Genomic DNA, 22,185 nt, shown 5'->3' with positions numbered 1-22,185 from the left:
TTAAACAGTATTAAAAGTAGCAAAATATGCAACACTGGAATGAAGCCAGGCTATTGTACAACATGGGGCCACTTCCTACTCTCTTCGTTCATAGGTGTGACCCTGCTGAGGTCATTTGGAACCACTTCAATGAGTGAGGGGAGCAGGATGGGAGCCAAGTAAAAGGAATGTGCCTTGGAAAATGCATTACTAAGAATCTTACATTGCCATTTTGGGAGCCTTTGTTCATATAGCTCCATTGTTGAGGTGGAAATATTGGAAGGCAGCCATGTCTGCTAACCGAGAAGGGAAAAGGTAACTGGAGAATGTATTTGTGAAGGAAATAAACTCAAAGAAAATAGCAGCAGTTTTCTTGGTGTCCCTATACATCTCTGCAGAAGACCTACCAATTGTTCTTTGTTACAACCCAGTCTTGTGCCATCAGGCATCAAGGACATTGGATTCAAAAGGGGAAAGATCTTTCCTTATCTGAGGGCTATTTAGGAATTTATGGGGCCAATGTTTATTTGCCATTTCTCTTAAGTTCAGAAAGCTTTCCTTTTGCATGGGTAAAAATTGCTGAAATTTGTGGATGGCTTGAAAAGCTGCTATTCAGGATAAACCAGTCAGAAAATCTTGGCAGGGCACTTTCCTGTTTAATTCCTTCCACTCCTTTTTAATTTTGTACCTTGCTCTGCTCCCTGATTTGCTCAGCCTTCCACGGACACTTGGGAAGGATGCAAATGAGAGAATTGAAATCCATTTTAGAGTGTGGATTTGAAATTTTCTAGTGGATCTGAACTCTGGTGGGGTGGGTGGCAATTCAGAAGGAAATTGGAACAAGGAAGATTATAATGACTTCCATTTGCATAGCTTCTTTCAAGCAAAAAAATTTCCAACTCATTTTACAGACAATTCAGCAATTGCTCTAGGTACCTCCTGACATGGGACCTCTAGTGTGGAATTCACCACGTTTAATAGCACTTAGCAACATTTGGAGAGTTTGCGACGTCATTTATGTGTGGCTATAGGAGGAAGTTAAGACAAATAGAATGTAGCTCCTCAAAATGGAATTCAGCCTAGATACTGGAACTGAGACCTCTACTGTCTCCTGCTACCCCAAGGTGCAAGGTGATTTTGTGATCTTTCACAAAACATGTGGCTAGAAATTCAGATTAAGGTTTAATTTGAAAGACGGCACCTCCTTCAAGGGTTCTCCTGAACACCACGCTGGGGCATTGGTTCGTTAATAATAATGCCACCTGCTGATCACCACTTTCTGCAATTTCTGGATTTTTCCACAGAGGGCCTCTTCACCCTTTGTTTATGTGATTACAGGGGATGTCTCTGCAGGCCTAGAAAAGAGCTTAGAGACACTTGCCACACAAAACACATCTGTAGTACCCCTGTCTTCACATGGGTCAGAATTGGGTGGGGAGGGTTGGCGGGGAGATCATTTGTTGTCGGCTTACATTGCTATGCGTTAACTTTTCACCTGTTGTGATCTGAGCTTCAGTATTGGTTAGGGGACCCTGCTTTCTGATCTCCTGCTGATACAGATAAGGACAAACACCACTGAAGTTGGTGGAATGACAGAGCTGTAAAACCATTATAAATAGGAAGTAAAACAGCTGTCACTAATGAAAATGCATTGGGGCATCATTTCCTGGTGGATGCTTGTCATAAACCAACAACAGAAGGACCCAGGACTGCAGTAACAGAAGTTCTTGCTACTCAAAGTGTAGTGGCAGGGCTGTATGTGTGTGTGCCACAGATCCTTGCCCACAGTATGTTTCATGTGGAACTTAGCCTCTCTCTCTCTCTCTCTCTCTTTTTTTTTTAAAGAGATGCTATTTCTAGGTTCTTTTCTTCTTTCTCTTTAACTTGCAAGATTCCAAAACATTCTTCTGTTGTCTTTTATATACATGTGCAACTCTGTATTTTCCTCAACTTTTTCTTTTATCATCTGGCTGAATGAACTCTGTAAATGTGAGTATATGTAAAAGACTGTGTACCACGTCACAAATGAGAGAACAGCAATATTTGGAGAAACTTTTTGGCCATATTTTAAGTGGCTTAGGGAAATGTAAATTACAGACTTAAAAAGGGGTTAATTACTCACGATGATGGGCTGTGTGCCATAGGAAAATCCCACTTCCTATCCAAAGCAGCGCTTGTAAATTTCTTCACCTACGCAAGCCACATGTGCCCTCAGCGCCAAGATGGAGATTGTCTTTTGAGTTTCTCTGGCGAAACTGCAGCACGATAATTAAAGCCTATATGCAAAGGCTTCCACACACAGCCCACATTCAGTCTTTTAATTATCGTGTAATTTGTCAGAGAAGTACTGTAAAATAGTTCCCAATCTGGTCTATTGTGTTTGAAAAGTCCCAGACCAGAATGGATAATAAAAGCAGAAAGACCCATCTGTTGGAGTGATTAGTTCAAGGTATGAATTTTCTTCCTGTTTCTATTTTTTTTAACAGTTTTGCTCTCAAAGTGCTTCGTCCTGCACATTCATGACTAGCATATGCTGGATCTGTTCTGAGCAGTGGGCTGAAAACAAAAAAATGTGTTCTTATGGTTCTAAATAGATCTAGGTTATTAGGCGGCTTCGTCTTCAGAGGTCAATGGGACTTAATGGGGCTCAGCACATCTCAGAAACAGAAGCTTTTGTATCTGGCTGTTTCCATTCTTTTAAATTCTTCACAGAGGATCTCTGGAAAAAGTGCAATTACCATATTTGAACTTTCAAAAAAAAAAAGAGGGCGCCCTGAGAGCGAGTGTATCTGTATCGGTATCTACTAACTCACGTTTTAGATATAACACATTAATATAATGTGAGCTAGTAGATACCGATACAGATATACTCGTTCTCATGGGCGTCCTCTTTTTTGAAAGTTCAAATACGGTAAGCCTAGGAAAAAGTGGGTAGAATGATTAAAAGGCACATAATACGATTTCTGATTGGAACTACATTGCCATGTTAACATTGGGGATGCAGACAAGCTGCATGCAAGGGCAAAAGCATTATTTCCTAATTCAATTTTTAATCCAGCCCACAAATCTGTAAGAATGGCTACAATTAGTCTTATGAGAGTGCAGCGTGTGTGACTGCTGGAGACTTAATAGCAGAGCTGCCAAAAGAGTGGGTGGGTCCGGAGGAGATGGCTGCAGCATCCCACTTTTGGTTTGAGGTCGGCAAGATGAAAGATGGACGAGTCGTTTCAGGGCAGTTTTGATGCTATCAAATCCAGTAGAAACATGAGGGTTTTGGCATAGTTGTATTTCAGGTGTATGGCACTAGTGAGTATATGGCTAGAACTCCCCCTCCCCCCCATCCACCAAGAAAAGTGCTCATTAGTGCATTTTGGAGTTCTAGCGATATTACACTAAAACCTCTTTGATCATGGGACAGTTCTAAAAGAACTAAGATTTTTCTCTTCTGCTATCTCTTCCTATTCCCATGAGACAGGATCTTACTCACAGTTAGTTAGTATGATTCTTTAATTCTTCCAGATGTGTGTGGGATTTTTTTTAAAGTAATTAGCAGATATAAATAGCATCTTACAATTTCTGGCAGTTCTCTTTGACATGTGTATATGTAATTAGGCTAATAGCACTTGTTTGATACCATCACAGAATATAATTTTGGGGTAGTTCCCACATGCTAAGATTTAAAGCAGTGGTTATACTGGTAGATTGCCTGCACCTGCAAGTGATCTAGTTTACATATTACAGTTACACGGCACCGATTAGCCACAAACTGACATTAAGATTACTGACAAGGGAATGAATTAAAATGCTATCATGTGTTCCCACTAGTACAGAACTGGAGATCTGCACTGCAGATTGTAGAATTCAGACAAGTCCTTCAGTTTACTCCAGCTGTTAATTTTGCCTTTTTCATGGCAAAATCCTGCATGTAGTAATGATGTCTCTGGGAAATCAAGCTCGGCTGCACATAGCAATCTGTTATTATAGAGTGGTCTGGCTGGTCTTAAAAGGGTCTCTTAATATATCAGGCAAATGAGTACATTAGCGTAGATGAGGGTATTTTTAGAGGTCTGACCAATGTTCTTATTTGGGCTAGTCTCAGTCATAATTTATGCCTCCCTCTTTTCTAACGTAGAATTGAAAAGGGTCCAGAATAAATGGCAAGTCTGTGTATATTTGCACAAGCTCAAGTCAGATAGACCATCTCTCCTTCTTTATTGTATTCACTGCATATGCTCTGGGGGAATCTCAGCCCTTTTTTTGGGTGGGTATTTTTTAAAACTATTGCTATTTATAAGTGGTGGGGGTGATATGTATGTGATGCATTGACCACCTTTCCTGTACCCTGTCAGGACTGCTTCAAACTTTGCACTCTGGTGAGTAGTTTCAAACAACTGTGTTATTTTTAATTAAATAACGGCCAAAGAAACTATTTACTACTTTTCACCTGCTATGGAATTCTTCCTGACTTAGCGCACTTTCCAACAGTGCCGTCAACACGTGATCACGGTATCATCATAATAGTTGAACATCCCCCAGTCTTTACGGTATTTGTAGGGAAGTATAATTTTAGAGGTGAAGAGCTGATTGGTCTGCCCAATAAAAGTCCTCTTGTTGAGCAGGTAATTGAAACTAGGTCTCCCAAGCTGTAGTTCAGTGCCCCAAGTCAGAGATCTTTCTTCCAACTATCTGAGGCCAAGTCACAGCAATATGCAAGAGCAAAGGGGACAGTTGCCCCAGGGCCTGGCAATACAAAAGGGCCTAGAGCTCCTGGCTGCTGCTACTGTGGTAGTGGTCAGAACTCTGAGCCCTTTAAATTGCTGCGGGAGTGCCATGTGGTGTGCTCCAGGCAGTGCCGAGGGCAAGAGGGACATGCTGCAGTCTGGACAGCACAGAGGGCTGGCTGCCCCCAGCCCCACCCCTTCCATGGGATTGATCCCCTGCCTTGTGGGAGCACAGAGAAGGGCCCCCACCCATCTTGCCCAGGGGCCTGGCAAGGCTGGTGGTTCTGCTGTCTGCATCAATAACCGAGCCAATGTTTCATGACCTACCTTGCACAGCTAGAAAGGGAAGGGTGTTTTTTTTGTGTTTTTTTTTTTTTCTTTGCTTGTCTGGTTGGTTTTTACTTCCGAAGAGGTGAAATTCCCAACTTTCCTTGGGATTCACCAGATTTGATTCAAGCCTGGAAATACCTTGAGAGTCAGGTTTTGAAGGCTTGACTTTATTTTGTACAGAGAGAAACTATTTATTTTTAGAGGTTTCTAAATATTCTCCAATAAGTGTATGTGAATTAAAATTGATTGGGGATTGTTTGACCAAAGGTTTTGCTTTGGGCATTGATAATTTGTCAACATAGAAACTTTTCACAGGAAAAGGTTGATTTATATTTATTTATTTATTTAGATTAGAATATATTTTGGGAAAAAACATTCCTGAAACAGTCAAAATTTTACGATTTCTTCAAAACATATTTTTCTAGTTTCTGATTCAACATGACTTTTTGTTTAAAAATATAAGATAGCTTAGACAAAAAAAAATTGGCCTAAAATATTTTGATTTATCCACAGTGAGAGTCCCCTTAGAGCCTAGACCTTTAATGGCAAATGTTTTTTGGGTTTTAAATTTTCATCCCAATTCAAGATAGGAAAGCTTTTTTCAATACAGGTTGAACCTCACTAGTTCAGCACCCTTGGGACCTGACTGGTACTGAACGAGAGAATTTGCTGAACCGTGGGAGGTCAATATTGTCTAGCAGCATTATCAACACTTCCACTGCCTCCTGGCCACACCCATAAGTGGCCATCCAGCTAGCTAAAATCATGCCTGATTATGGATGTTGTTGGATGAGAGAGTTCCAGACTGGAGAGGTTCAACCTGTATCTTGAAAATTTTTGAGACACCAGAAAATCATTTTCCCGCTGAAATCTAATTTGAATAATTCTATACAGCTGGACTAATGTTAATTAAGACAGAGATTTTTTTTTTTAAATGGCTTTTCAGCTGTCCGAGGCAGGGTCTACACCTGCCCCCACCTTTGAAGGGGGCATGGTAATCAGGGTCATGGGACATTACTTATGAAGTGCTGCGGTGAATACGCAGCATTTCATTGGGCTAATTTTCCCCTGCGGCAACTTCGAAGCATCAAACTTCAAAGTGCAGGTATGTGTGTAGTCGCGGGAGCTTTGAAGTGCCTGTGCTAGTTCGAAGACCCTTTACTCCTCAAAATTTTGAGTTCAGCTGTATGAAATTAATAAGTAGCAGGTTTGAAGCAAGCAAAAGGAAATACTTATTCACACAATGAACAGTCAGCCTGAGGAACTCCTTATCAAATGATGTTGTGAAGACCAATTCCATAAGAGTTCAAACAAAACAAAACAAAACAAAACAAAACAAAACTAGATAGATTCATGGAGGATAGATCCATCAATAGCTATTAACCATAATGGGTGGGAATGGTGTCCCTAGCCTCTGCTTGTCAGAAGCTGGGAATCGTGACAGAATAAATCACTTGATGTTTATCTGTTCTGTTCATTCCCTCTGGGGCACCTGGCATTGGCCACTGTCAGCAGACTGTGTACTGGGCTAGATGGACCTTTTGATCTGACCCAGTGTGGCCATTCTTTATGTTCTTTTACTAATTTATTTGTATTCCCAAGGACATAGAAACTTGGTTTGCAAATATTTCTAATACCTATGACAGCACAGTGTTTTCATGCCTGTGAATATTTTAATTAATTAAAGTACTAAAAGATGAGCTAACGTGAGTGTATCTTGCAAGCATGAACTGTAGTAAAAGATGTCAAACCTCTTTCTACCACATCCGTTTACTCCTTTAGTGACTTCTGAAAGACCTATCTGTTCCATCTAATACTTGGCCAGAGCATACTTCACATTATAGGAGGGAGGAAAAGTAATCGTGAGTAATGTGGGTCTGCAAGTTAGAGCAGGAAATGGATCCCAGGTTTCTTGTCACAAACTTCCAGTTTAGACTTGGGGCAGGTCTACACTACAGGGTCAAGGTGATCTAAACTATGCCATTTGAGTTGCTAGTAGCATATCTCAAGACAACATAGCTGAGATCTACTTATTTTGGGTCCACACCATGCTGATCCAATGGAAGAAACTCACCAATTGACTCCTTTTACTCATCTCATTCCAATGGCGTACTGGAGTTGATGTCTGAGTGATCGGTGGTTGATTTAGTGGGTCTTCACTAGACCTGCTAAATTAACCCCCGATTGGATCTATCACCATGAAGTCAATCCTAGCTGTAGTGAAGACAAACCCTTCAGCAACTCACCTTAATTCCCTCTGACTTGGTTTCTTTATGTATAATAATACTCCCTTACCTCCTGAAGGAGACGAAGCTTGTTAATTTCTTCATGCTTACACAGAGTGGATGAGCTCATAGACACTACATAAATGCAAAGAGCAGTTATCAATGACTGAAGACTTGTGAAGTAGCTGTCATAATTACTTTGAAGCATTGCCAATCCTGAATGCATAATGATGAACTAGGGTCTCAAAACTCAAGAAGCTGGCTTAAAATCATTATATATTACACAAATAATATATTTGGTGGGATTTACTTTATTTGCCATCTGGTTTTTGAGTCTTAAAGGTAGCTTTTCCTTGCAACCATGAATGCTAGAAACTTGAGACAGGAAGTTAAATGAAAGCTGAGATCCTTACACCATCATTTAACTCCAGGAACTGAGGATTTAAGAAAAAAACCCCAAATATTGTCAGACTTGCAATAAAACTGTGAGGGGCAAAACGGCAACTGTGTCTCTTCATACCTGTAGATTAGAAGCTCAGCTGGGCAGAGACTGATACTTACTTGTAATACAACATAAGCATTAGTGAGGTCACACACATCCTTGCCCAGGCAGCATGTACTCTCCCTAACAGAGGATATAACGTCCACATAAGTAAGGATATGTCTATGTTAGCGAACTTACAGTGGCACAGCATTACCAGTGCAGCTGTGCCACTGTAAGATCACTTTTGTAGCTGCTCTAGGCTGACAGGAGAGAGAGCTCTCCCATTGACAAAACACCACCACCTTCACAGAGCCAGTGTTCCCTCTATATTTTTCCATCCATGGGTGGAATAAAATTGATGTGCCCTGAGACAGGGCTGTGCACCACCAACAGAAACACATGCCGTGCACTCTGGATGGCTGTGGGTGCGCTGCTAGTCAGCTGGACGCCACCAGAACCTCTCCTGGGTGGCCGCGTACATGCTCAGCCTACAGGGAGCGCGGGCAGTAAGTATGTCAGCAGGAGAAGCTGTCTTGCCAATGCAGTGTTGGGAACACTTCCACTGACAACAGCTAGACTTCTGTCACGTGGTGTTTGTGTGTGTTTTCACACCTCTGAATGACATACATTTCGCCAAGGCAGACAAGTGGCATACGCTTTGCGTAGCCATGGCGTCATACTTGGTTTGTTCAGATGGCAGGTACTCAGCCCTAGTACAAATGTAGAAATCTGTTGGCTATCAGTCTGTCAGTAAATGTAACTCAGTAAAATGTCTTGAAGTCTGCCTAACTCAGCAAATGCGGGAAACCCTTCCAGTAACAAATTTTCAATTAAACGTTTTCTAATTATAGAAAATTATTTTTGCAAACATTTTCCTGGGAAGGGACTCTGAAGCTATGCCCAAAAAGGTGGAAGGGTGGAATGCAGACAGTGCCTGGAAAAAAAAATTCAGCTACATGCAAAATTTATTTATTATTGGGCTAGAAAGCAAGCCAAAAAACTTTGTGCTAGTTTCTGGGAAGACTGTATTAAGGCTTTGTTTTAGGTGTGGTTCCTTAACTGTTTCTTAGAATTGTCTTAAAAGAAGGGTGAAGTCACATATCAGTTTGAATGAATTTTGAACTCGACCCATAACAAGGTTTTTTCTCAGTTCGTAACTATAACTATACAGGAGACAAGAGATGAGGACTGGATTGTATGTCTGACCACTCTAGGACTTGGATATGGGGTTTTGGTTTGGCCCAGTAGAGAGTTTGGGAGCTAGTTGAAATATTTGTATTTGAATTCAAACAAGAACGTGTTCAAACACCCTCAGACTCTGGAGAAACTTGGATCCAAGTCTGAACTGTTTAGATTGGGTCCATGTCTATCACATGTAGGTATCTATCTCTTGATTTCTGTAGCATAGCCCTCATAAATATCAAGACAGTTTATGTCATGGTGTGCATAGGGATCATTTGCCCTATAGTTCAAATGCAGCCAGCTCTGATGCAGTATGTCTAAAAGGAGAAGTTTCAAATAACTTCTCCATTGGAAATACAGGGGAGTTTAGGTATTAGAATGTGGGTGCTGTTGATATGCATAGCTTTGTCTTCATGGCTGTTGTATGTACTAGAAGAATTTTGATTGGAGATAAATCTGACTTATGAAAGTTTCAGGTAGTAGAAGGCACTGACAATACAGTAAATAGGTATCATGGGACAAGAACCTGTTTTGAATAGTAGAAGGTTTGGGATAAATGAGATTCAGATGATAAGCTGGTTTAGGAAACCATTTCCATGAAATTTCTTAGCAAACCCTGGAATGCTGTTTCCATGTATCTGATTGTAATTGCTCTTTATTACACCAGCTAAGAGTTAAAAATAGGTCACTTCTTTTTAAAGTTGAGGTAATTATACCACCATCTATTTAGCTGCTGAAGAATTTACCATTCAAGTAGATAGGGCCGTGCTTCGCTGGAGCTGTTTAACAGTCCAACAATATCACATTACCCAGATTGTATAAAGACTATGAATGATTTCCGCTTGCAGATATCTAATGGAGGTATCTCCTTACAAAGCCCCTACTTCAGGCCAGCTGAATGCCTTAGCAGTGCCTCAGAAATCCCGCAGCCCTAATCCCTTTAGCAACAAAGATCTGTTTCTTTGCTTAGCATGAAGTAGGCCTCAGAGGCCTGTGTGTGCCTTGGCCTGTAGGCCAGAAGCCTCCTGTTTACAATTTCCCTATTCCTGTTTTTAATGTTGTTCTGAAAGCAGCCACAAAGGGCTAGTTTTGTCCAGCAGGAACAAGGGAGCTATTAGAGAAGGACGGAGGAAGGAAGGAAGGGAGATGCAAAAGGAGCAGCCCAGGAGGGATTAGCATACACAGCTGTTCCCTTAGGGAGAGGGGCTTTATGTGTTTTTAAAATTTACCTCTCATTTACATTTTTTAATATCTTGTTTCCTTGTCGTTGACTTGTTGTTTCTTCAGTATCATCCACCTGTTTTAGTGTGTGTGTGTGTGTGTGTGTGTTTTAAAGGCCTACTTGACCACTGTACTTTTGAACTGCTAGATTAAAGCTTGTAGTTTGTATCAGTTGTGCCTCAGTATTGTAAGGGGCCTTCTCTCCCCACAGAGGAGGAACAATCCCATGTAAGCACATATTTGTTTAGCCTAAGACAAAAGGCAGCAGATCTTCACCATTTCATGCTCCTGCTGGGGAAACCCATCAGCCAATGCTGCCAATTAGCAAGTAAACAAACACAGATGTAGATTTCTGTACCACTTGATAAGCCTTGTTCTTGTGTTCAGCAAGGATAGATCAGTTAACAGTTAATAAAGATTGCTAATAAGTGGTTTGAACTTCGCCAAAATGTGATGAAACCTTAGTTATTAATATCATTCCTCACTACAAAATTCTACTCCTCAGCAAAGATTAAAGGGTAAGGAAACGATGCTGATTTTTTGTGTGCAATGTACTATTTTTGTGTGGCATTTGTAGCTAAAAAAGTCATTACCATCATTCTTTGACCATTTTCTTCATTTTTCCCTTCCAAAGTGCTCTCCCAATGCCCCAATCCTACAAATGCTCAGGTGCGTGTTTTTACAGGGAGTACAGGAACAGTCTCTACAGGACTATTCTGCACGATTAGAGTGACACGTGTAGTGTTTTGCAGGACCAAAGCCCTATTCTAGTGGGGCTATGTGATGTATCTCTAAATTTTCCCCACAAGTCCCTCTGCCTGCGATGCTCAGATGTCAGAAATTGCGTGGTGTTTTCAAGTGACTGTCTTTCGGAAAAAATCATAGCTCTGTGTAGTCATGTATGGTACCTTTGTTTAAAAAATGATTTTCATTCACATGATTATTCACATTAACTGTTTTAAAATATGTATTTAAACTAAGTTAATATAACAATATCTCTTAGTCATGAGACAACTCATGCATCTGACCACCAGAGGAAGAATAAGTGCTCAAAAAGTTACTTGAGTAAAAGTATAGCTGCTTTGGGAGGAACGTACTTAAGTACAAGTTCCAGTGACGTGTCCACCCCCACCCCTGGAAAAATACTTGAGTAAAAGTACACATGTCACATCTAGATTTTGCTCATGTTTCCAGAAGTGACAGCAGCTGCACTTTTATTCAAGGAAATTTTTGGGTATTCTTCCACCTCTGCCGAGCACATACTTTTATGACCTTTTCATATTGGTTATTTTCAGAACCCACTTATAACTGCCCACAGGCAGACTCTAACCTGGGACCTCCGGAACTTAGTGCAGGTACCTCTACAGTTTGAGCTAAAAGTTAGCTGCCTTTCGGCTTAGTTTGTAGAGTACACTCGTTTTTTCTCTGTGACATGGTTTAAGTGCTACTATGTGGGACCGTGAGCCACATATAGGTGTGTGGGTTACACAAACAGCTGGCATTGCTTTCATGAATGTTGCAGTTGAACCTTCCAAATAACAAAGTTACTTGCACTTTTTTCCACAGAAGAACTTCAACATAGGCTTGACTGCAAGTGCATAGAACTCATTAGAAAGAGTGGTCACTATCTAAAATTGCAGTCCACTCATGGTAATACACAGAAGTAAATTAGGATTTGAATTGTGCCTAACTATGGTGTTTCACTGTATTTAAACTCCGTGAAAGTATTTCTACTGAACCATTTAGAACGTCTGTAGTTTTACCTGGAGCTTCTAAAACAGGTCTTTGAACTTAATATTTTTCAGTTGCTTTTAAGGCAATGCATCATAGAGCTTGCTGGATTCAAACACTAATCACAGCATTTTTATGTACTCGGGATTGTTCAATGCTTTTAAATTTAACTTTCTTCTGTGGAAAGATCATTAATGTATCTAATACAAGGACAGTGTTTTGTTTTCTTCAAAAAGACTTGAGTAACAGAGAACAAGGTGGTGATGAACATTCTCCTGATTCACTCAGGGACATCCAGTCTAAATCCTTCCTTCCTGCCCAAAGTGGAATTATCATTAACTCGTAACTAGTTTTCAAGAGGAACAATTTTTGTAGGCTGTGGAATTCTGCCAAGAAGTTTTCAATTTTTACAGATTAAAATATAGGCTAAACCAGATGCCAACAAAAATGCACTTACTATATAACAGGTAGCCAAGACAGCATGTCACAAGCTCAGCAACACAGCGTCTGAGTTATCCTTTCTAGAACTGGCTGATAAAAAACACTTTCTAAAAAGCCACAATTGCAGCTATTTTATTACTCATAATATCCTTCACAGAGAGGAGCTTGAAAATAATTCTTTAGAGAACCCAAGCTTCAACAGCCCCCAATAGACATAGCTGTGCAGTGCAGGTTTCCTTTGCGGGTATTATAGATTTGAGACTGGGATTATAAGGAGAATGATCATTTTCTCAGTCTATACTTGCCTATAAAGAAAATAACAACAACCAGTGTAAAACCTTTTGCTTTTTCTTTTCTTGAGGAAATGAATGGCTCAGCAATTGTATTTAATATCAGAAAGGTAGCTCTGTTAGTCTGTATCTTCGAGAACAAGAAAGCCTGTGGCACCTTATAGACTAACAGATATTTTGCCCACGAAAGCTTATGGTCCAAAATATCTATTAGCCTATAAGGTGCCACAGGACTTCTGCTTGTATTCAGTATGTTCATCCAAGCAGATATGCAATCCTTTCTGATTCCACTATGTATTTTTAAACTAAGAAATATCATAGCTGTCCATGTATGCATGCAAATGTACTCGGATAGTATGTTGTAGAGCTTACTGGAGCTATCTGGTCAGTCATGGTGGGTTTTTGTACTTCTGTGACTGCATAATATCTGCTGGGGTTTTCAGTGCAGTGATCCAAAGGGAGGCAAGTGCTGAACATTCATTCAATTTCAATGATGAGTGACCTCCTAACTCCCTTGGGCTTCTGTGACATGCCAAACCCTAATTTATATTTATCGACTGATAGTATGTCTGTTGCATGTTCACACAAATTGCTTGTAAGCTAGATTTTTCCATTTATCTGAATGCCACCATTTTACAATTCAGGGTGAATCAAAACATGGTCTTGTTGAAATCAACAGCAAAAATCATAGCGACCTCACTGGAATCATTCAGTATTTCCCCCCTAGTATCTAAAGACATTTTTGAAGGTAATAGTAAGTGCTGTATATCCCAGCTCTATGTCTTCTCTCTTCCATGATACTTTGAACCCACCTCTAGTCCTGCTTGGTCACAATTAACTGGACCTTTTACTTAGCATTAGTATGGGACTGAAAATTGCCCATCTTGTAACTCAGGTCAGTGTAATCTGGAGGGAAGTTTCACATTTGTTGGCGGGGGGAAAGCAAATAATGTTGTAATACTTATTTTTTTAAGGGTTGGCTCTTTGAATTTTCTCAGGAGGTTGGAAATAGACCTGGTGGAGATGGCTCGGGGTAGAGTGCATTCTGTCATGTTTATGATTTTACCCCAAATTACACTGATGCATGCACTAACTGTCAAAGTGGTTAAGCAGTGGAATAAATTGCTTGGGTTGGTTGTAGAATTTCCATCATTGGAGATACTTAAGAACAGGTTGAATAAATATCGAACAGAGATGATATAGATGGTGCTTGGTCTTGCCATGAGGGCAAGGGATTGGACTTGATCTCTCGAGGTCCCTTCCAGTTCTAGTATTCTATGATTCTACACGACACGAGGCAGATCTGGTCAGAGACTGAACTTTATTTGTTTGCACAATAGGATCATCCTGGTCCCATGGCAGAGGTCGCTACCCAATCACTCCAGTGACTTCTGGCAGTCTGAATTACAGAAGTGACAGTTCAGTCCTCCATTAGTGATCAGTTTAAGAGCTCATCAGTTAAACTGCATAATTTTAAAATTAATTTATAGCTCTTTTAAAGCTATAAATATTCTGCTCCTTTAAATAAAATAAGATTTTATTTCACCAAGGCAGAGGGGAATATAGCCTTTTAAAATCATTCAGTATGTTTTGCATTGGTATTTCATGCTTTCATTCATGTAATGTTCACACAAGTCATTTTTAATCCTACAAGGTATTTTCAATATTTCTTTCTCTTCATATCCTACAAAACTGGTAAGTTATTTGTTGTGAGATGTTGGTAACCGTAGCACAGCCAAAGAGACTGAACTTGTTTTGAGTAAAGGCATCTTAGCCAAAAAGCCTTAAGAATAGATACTTTTCATGAAATTTTGACTTTCTGTCTGGGTGCCTGTGATCAGGGTGAGAGTAATTCAAAGGGTCATAGAACACATTCACTGGTCTGCTAAAACTGTGGAGCAATAGCAAACCATTCCAGAGGCTCCTACACCTTAGATTATGGGTGGAATAATCCCTGTACGTGGGATAATATGCGCTATCTTGATACAAATGGGGACTGCTGTGTAAATTGACAGAGTCTAAGACAAGTGTATATTCTCCCTGCGTTGCTTAATGGTCCATCAGGAGAAAACTGGAGGATGTGGCTCTCTCATCTTCTGTATCACCCTGGGGATAAGTGGGAAGAAAGATGCGAGGCTGAAAACAGATGGGGACAGTGAAGAGCACAGTTGAATAAAGTTTTATTACATCTGTGAAGTGGCATATTAGAGCTGGTCTCTTGCAGCTCCAACTTGTTCTGGGACCAGGCAATTTGGGACTGGGGGGCCAGAGGCAGTGAATGGAATTGCTAAGTACTTTGCAAGATCTAGCTCTTAATAATACAGACAAGACTCTTTACTTCCCATGATGCCTTTATATGAGAGAAATGAATTATTTCTGTAATTTTGATAAACATTTGTACTATCCCAGCCATTCTTACTCATGCTGGGATAACTTTCTTGGTTCCAGTGAACCTTTCTGCTATTTTTTATGGTTCTGCACCTAGTTTCCTTCTGGAGAGTTAGGTTCATATGAATCTGAAATAGCTGGGAGCTGTAGAAGGCATGGCTGATGTCAGACTTCTTAATCTGAAGTTTGGAGGGAAGGGCAATTGACATACAAGGATGGCAAAGGTGGGTAGCTCAGTATGCAGCAAAGCACTGGATGACCTAAGGTCTAAGTTGGCCGTCTCTGAAATAAGTATCTGGACCCTGGCCACCTTGCCGCAGAGGGAAGTTGGATCCAGAGGTTTGATTTGACCCATTTCTGGGGTGAAACTGAAGTTTCTTTGTAGAACTTTAATAAAATCAGTGATTCCTGTGTGAGTGCTGGGAAAATGGTGAATTTTGATAGCTTGGCTAAGTAACCAACAACTTTTGTAACAAAAAAACCCCAACACCTGGTTTCAGAGGAGTATTTCCTCAGATCTCTCCATTTTACTCTCCTTGGAACCCGGAGACGACAGAAAGATTTGGCAGGGTTTTCTTTCGTGGGGTGAGCGCCTTAGCCAGAGGATCTGAGAGCAGGCACATTTCCTGAACTTTATGACAGCAGTTTTGCAGAGCTCTACTGCTAGCAGTTTGCATTGTGGAATTCAATAAAAATGTACAGTGAATAATGTCTGAAGTGGTCGCTCAAGGGACCAGCAAAAATCAGCTGCTTCACAGAGGTGGGATACTATATGGGCAGAATTCTGTGCAGTGCCTTGGGGATTCTTTGGGCAGTACCTTCTATAAGTTCCTTTATAAAAAATTATAAATTATTTTTCCTAATTTATGTGATGAATCCCCTGCAATTGCTTCTCTCCCGCCTCATATTTTTATCTCTTTTGCTGCTCTTGCTCTTACGGGTCCCACGTTGTAGGTTATTTCAGCTCTCTCAATGCCCTCTTTCAAACTGGCCAGAGAAGGATGGCACCAGAGAGCAACATTAAGGTACTTAGTACTCCCATGAGTTCCTGGGATTGGTTCTAATGCCAGTGCCATCGTTCTACCTGCCAATTGCCTCTCATGGATTTTGGGGGCCGAAGGGACCGTTGTGATCATCTGGTGTGGCCCCCTGCATAACGTAGGCCATTTCATCCAGTGATTGGGCTAGCTGCAGAAAACAAGTTGTACTGGGACTGGATGAATGTTGTGGAAAGACCAATCCAATCCTGATTTAAAGATGCCAGGTGATGGAGAACCCATCCCATTGCTTGGGAAGTTGGTCCAATGGTCAGTTACAATCTCTGTTTAAAAAAAATGTGTACTGTATGCCAAGCATGAACTTATCTAGCAGAAATTTCCAGGCTTAAGTCATGTTCCTGAGGCAGCCTCTGACCATGTTGCCAATAAGCTGCGCACCCGCCCAGCAGATTAGCAGAGGACAGCTACATAACTCTATATTACAGTATAAACTATATGAACATTACTATCTACCTCTGACAGGTATGGGTAGAACAGGGGTGGAGAACCTTTTTAGGGTTGGGGGCCACTGACCCATAGACAAATCAGTTGGGGACCACACAAGTAAGAAGCGAAACAAACAAACAAAAGCCCTCACTGATGTGGTCCCCGACTGAAAAACACCAAAAAAGAGACATTCCCCTCACCCACCAGCCCCAGAGCCTAAGAAGGCTAGGGTTAGCCCATCTCGTGGGCCCTCTAGGCTCTGGAGCTGGTGGGTGATGGGAATGAGGGGTTCAGTGTTGGAGGGGGCTGCCAGGAAGTGGGCTGGGTGGGTAGGAGGGCGGGTGTAGGATTAGGCTGGGAATTTGGGGTTCTAGGCAGCAGTGGGGTGCAGGAGCAGGGTAGCAGAGGGCCAGGAGGGAGTGCAGGGGAAGGGTGGGGGTCTGGGCAGGAGGGCTGTTCTGGAGTGCACTGGAGCTGGGGGTTTAGGAGGAAGGAATGTGTGCAGGAGTGGGCTGGGGGTATGGGGTCTGGGAGGGTTGGAGGTGGCAGGAGCAGGATGGGTGTAGGGAGTCAGAGTGGAGAACTGGGTGGGAGGGGATACAGGGGCTATCTGGGGGCATGTGGTCTGGGCAATGGGGGTTACAGCTTACCTGGGCAACAGCCCCAGATGCACATGGCTCTGCATGCCCCCTCCTCCTCTCCCTCCACCCTGCTCACAGCCCTGCCCTCTGCTGTCCTGATTGTCTGGAAATCTGGCCAGTCAGAGCAGCAGGATGAAGCCTCAGGACAGTGCTGCTGCTCCACCCTGCCCTTTCCCCAGCTGTTAGGGTTACCATATAAAAAAGAGGACACCCCTGCAAGGATGCGTTTCTGTGTCCATATCTACCAACTCACGTGTTATAGTGTTTATGGTGCATTATTACAATGGGAGTTGGTAGATACTGATGCAGATACGCTCCCTAGCAGGGGTGCCCTCTTCTTTGGAAAGGTCAAATATGGTAACCCTACCAGCTGGGGCAATGGCAGCTAGTGGTAGGGGTGCCGCACAGATCCAATTCTTGCCTTGTCCCCAGCAGAGTCCGTGGGCCAGATCTAGCCCTGGCTTTCCTGATTAGGCTCACGTGGCTCAGGGCTCCAAACCCTCCCCCTTACCGTGGGCTGGATGCCAGAGAGGGGAGCCCCAAGCCTTCTGCTCCGGATCCAGACCATGGTCTGGGGGTTCCCCACCCTGATAAGAGCTTCCATTTCTAAAATATCAAAGCACAGTCTGACAAGTACTGGAGCTTGGAGGCTCTGTTTGAATCCCTCTCTACGTGATTATGCTTGTACTCCCACAGACTGTTAAGTCAGTCCAGGAAAATTTTAGAAACTTTTGCTTCCAGGTAGTCCAATTTAAAACTAATAGGCCTGTTTGGGTGAGCGGGACGTAGGTGGGAGCTGGAATATAATGACAACATTTGTCACAATCCGTGTTGTCAAGTGTTTGAAGCAAAGACCACGTGCAAAATTTTCAAAAGCGCCCATGTTCCTTTTTTAAAACAGCTTGGCACTCGTGCTCTGAACTTTCATTCAATGTTAGTGGGACTATGGTGGCTCTCTGGCTCTATTCCTTGTGTTAATGAGACTTAGGTTCCCACATCAGTCAGATGCTTTTACATTTTTTAACGTGTATCTTATGCAGTATCCCATGCAAGGCCTGACTGGGGCCTTGGGAGCTACCATAATAAATATACAAGAAAACGATGGTATGATCTAGTGACTACAACTTGGCACTGGAAATACCTGTTATTGTTTCTCTGAGACAAAAAGCTGTCAGCCCTTATAGAGTGGGAAGGAGCCCTGTTTCCCCTAATGGACCTATTTTTGCTAGTTTGCCATGTTCCTCTGAGTTCAGATTTGTCACCTTGTAAAGGTCTGGCTGGACCAAAATGCTCTGGAATCTAGTCCTTACCAAGAGCAACAGGATATTGAAGGATTTGAACCGCAGTCTCTGAGCTGCAGCGAACATGCTTCCATATGCTAACTCATTTCCATGCTAGGTATAACTCATTCAGCTCTTGATTTCCTTCAGTTAATACTCATTTCCGAGCGTTCATGTTTCTCGTCACTAAATCTTTTTGTTTTTCTTACTGTTTAAATTATGAGGGACTCTACCGCTCGCGAAAGATGCTGGAATGAGAGTGCTGAACTTGAAGAATAAAGTCCCCTCTTGACTAGCAAGATAGGGCAAAGCCTGGCAGTGCAAGCTTCTCCTTCTCTGCTGTGCCAGTGTTCCTTAAGCTCCCTAACCTGACTGGTGAATGTGAGCTGAGAGCCCAGTCCCCCTGCTTATTCACTGTTTGGCCTCTTCTGAGGCTACACAGAGGGTTGCTAAAATTTAATGGCAATCGTGATGATGTGGATGGCTATGTAGGACAATTGGACTGAGACCACCAATTTGCAGCTGTTGGAAGATGGTGTACTGGACTAGATGTACCATTGGTATGACCCCACATAGCCACTCTTCATTACACATCTGACTCTATGTGCTGTAGGTTCTGAAAGTTTCATGGCAGACTGTGAAAGTTAACCAAAATACAGTCTCCATGGGTCACATCAGGTGGGATTGGATTGGCAGTGCCTGATCAGAGGGTGATGCTGCAGGTGGGGCAAGGAGAAGGGTGTTTTTTTAGGAAGCAGTCATGGTACATTTAGTAACCTGGGCCTTTTCTATAATTTGTTGAAAGTGACAAGCCTGCAGCCTTCCCCATGTTTGAAAAAATGGCAGTCATTCATTGAGAAGCTGTAGCATGGCCAGGCATTGCAGCAGGGATTTGAAGTTCGGCAGGAGGGCTTGTCCTAGTGCTAGTGGCAGGAGCCAAAGCGACCCCAGCAGCCTGCTGCACTCTGCCATCCCACTGTGCTCCTCTTCACAGTGTTGGGGAGCTATTTTAATAGTGAAAATATTTTCCTGTGGCTTTGACACAAAATCATGTTGGCATCAAAGTGTGCCTGTTTTCAAAAAGTTGGCCTTTTATCTTTTTTTACATTTCTATATATGTTTGGAATTCTTCACAGAAATGGTCCATTTTTAATTTTTTTTTAACCAATTACAAAAATACTTGCATTTTAGTTTTGAATATTTTGCAAATTATATAACACTTGTGCTCAGTGTATTAGTTTAATGACGCTGTTGGGTTCTCTTGTTCCCTGAATAGAAGGTTGAAATAGTTTTTGCTAGAAGTCAGTTTGTGGTCAGATGATTCTCATGTATTTGAGTATTTTTACTTTCATCCATTTTTTCCCCAATTCTTCAGCCACAATAAAACAAATTCACCTGGTACTTTTTGCTTTTCACAATCCTGTTTTCATTAATTATTTGGAAGTTTATTTTCCCTTTGCAGCAGGTGGTTGCTGCCATTGCATTGTAGAAAAAGGCTGATATTTACAATCAGTAGCATGAGCACATATTGCTGTTTTGTCTTTATGTCTTAGTGAAAGGGCAGCCCTGACTCTCAGGCAGCCTGTTTCTTTTGTTCCATTTCATCTATTACATCACTTCAGAAGCAGTGATAAAATCGCCTCGTCTCAGCAACGCTTGTGAACAGACAACTAAACAGAGATTTTTTTAAAACAACTAATGAAAGTAATGAAAATGTTTACAAAAATTATTTTAGTTTTTATTTTTATTTAAATTTTAAAAATTAAGTAGCTTTGCTGGTGCTCAAAAAACTGGAAAAAAGTGACAAATTGAATTTTGATAAAAAGTCCACGAAAATGAAAAGTCAGAAGATTCTCGTTGGCTCTGGACATGAGCTATGTCCCCTAAAGCTTCTGCAGTCTCTCATGGCAAACTCCAAACTTAGCTGATGAACCTTTTAACAGGGGGAAGAGAAAATGTAACTTCACTTCCTCTGTGATAAAAAATCTGGTCTGGCAAGCGACAAAGAATATTGATATTCTCTATAATCTGCTCAAGAGAGCTCTCTCCTGAGCACACTGAAAGAGTGGTTCTCAAACTTTTTTTTTTTTGCCAGAGACCACTTGAAAAGTGCTGAGGGTCTTGGCGGACCACTTAATGATCTTTCCAAATGTAGTTTGTGCCATTCGCTGACTCTTGTAAAATGCTTTGGATAAAAGCACTATACAAAACCAAACCTTAATAATAATTAATGTTTTTGTTCTACAAACAAAAGTGCACAACTCATATTTTAGTAACAGTAACGTCTCTTCCCCACCACAGGAGCCACAGAGCTGAGACTGGAAAGGAGGGTCATCTCTCCCTGGCCGCCGAAGCCCTGGAGGCCTGGAGTTGGGGAAAATCACCTATTCTCTGGCTGCTGCAGCCCTGCAGGTCTGAAATTCCCCTCAACCCTTGTTCTCTCCCCTCTGCCTGCCCACCTACCTCCTATTTTACCCACCTAATGCCCCTGTCTCCCTCCCACCTATCTCCTGCCCACATCACCACTTCACCTGACATGTGGCTCCAGGATCCAGGTATCTAATTGGTGGAGCCAAGCCTGAGAGCTGCTCTTTAGAAGGACAGTCCTTCATTCTCTTGTGTACAACTGCCTAGGAGTTCACCTTAAAGGGGGCTGTCTGCAGACCTCCTGAATCCAGCTGTGCACCACACTTTGAGAACATCTTCTTTAAAAGATAAGCATACTCACTCGTGCTGACAGCCCCACGGGGCCTAAGGCAGAAGGGGCGGGGCCAGGGGAGCACCCTCAGCACCACCCAGGCCATGGTGCATCGTCCCTTACCCAGCCCTCACGGCTCCCCAGAGCTCACCGTGTGGTACTTCAGCTGTGATTTAAGAGGCCTGGGGCTCTGTGCCCTTTTGTATTGCTGGCTCCAGGGCAACTGCCTCCTTTGCACCCCCTCCACCCTGCCAGTGGGCTTGAGCATATACCTGGTGTTGAAGCTGATGGCCCTCTCAGTGAACACATTGCAGGTCTCCTTGGTCTTTGTCCTACAGCATCGAAAGAGTCAGGATTTTGCCTGGATGACTTTCTCTGAGGCCAGGGATTTGCAACCTGTAGCTCCAGAGCCACATGTAGCTCTTTAAGGACTTTTTTGTGGTTCCTGACGCTATAATTGTAAAGTGTGTTTAAAAAAAAAACAAAACCCTCCTGATTATCTTCTATAAATGGTGAACATCTAAAAGCCCAAAAATGAACTTGTGTCTAAATAGCAAATGATATGTGATCTCAAAATGTTGGATAACTCTCCCTAGAGTCCTCCAGAGAGAAAGAAGGTTCATGAGTGAAAGTCAGGAAGACGGTACAAACATACACGTAAAGTGTGAGGAAATAGAGTATGTAAAAAAGTTTGTGAACATTCTGCAGTAAACATATCACATTACAAATCATTGTGTGTGCACTGTTCTTTAAATAGGGGTTACCAACAATATGGTTTGATGTTATTCAAGCTAGGGGGTCAGGTAGATATACTGAAGGGTAGGGATAGGGTCCAGAGTGACCTAGACAAATTGGAGGATTGAGCCAAAAGTAATCTGATGAGGTTCAACAAGGACAAGTGAAGAGTCCTGTACTTGGGACAGAAGAATCTCAAGCATTGTTACAGTCTGGGGACTGACTGGCTAAGTAGCAGAGCAGCAGAAAAGGACCTGGGGATTACAGTGGATGAGAAGTTGGATATGAGTCAACAGCATGCCCTTGTAGCCAAGAAAGCTAATGGCATATTGAGGTGCATTAGGAGAAGCATTTC

At 42.1% G+C, this 22,185-nt stretch overlaps 1 protein-coding gene across 5 annotated transcripts in view; it reads left to right on the top strand.

The window, feature by feature from the left end:
- ARHGAP26 (Rho GTPase activating protein 26) overlaps positions 1–22,185 on the top strand; it is a 544,666-nt gene that overhangs the window by 54,869 nt on the left and 467,612 nt on the right. For 4 of the 5 annotated variants that reach the window (XM_075009641.1, XM_075009639.1, XM_075009640.1 and 1 more), the window contains exon 3: positions 20,699–20,809. The exons of the other annotated variant lie outside the window; for it this stretch is intronic. The gene's annotated coding sequence lies outside the window, so the exon portion shown is untranslated. The remainder of the gene's footprint in view (positions 1–20,698; positions 20,810–22,185) is intronic. 5 annotated transcript variants of the gene reach the window in all.

The sequence above is a fragment of the Carettochelys insculpta genome, chromosome 15 (assembly GCF_033958435.1).
Source record: "Carettochelys insculpta isolate YL-2023 chromosome 15, ASM3395843v1, whole genome shotgun sequence".
NCBI lineage: Eukaryota > Metazoa > Chordata > Testudines > Carettochelyidae > Carettochelys > Carettochelys insculpta.
Note: the sequence above shows the minus strand (reverse complement) of the source record. Positions and strands in the feature narration are given on the sequence as shown.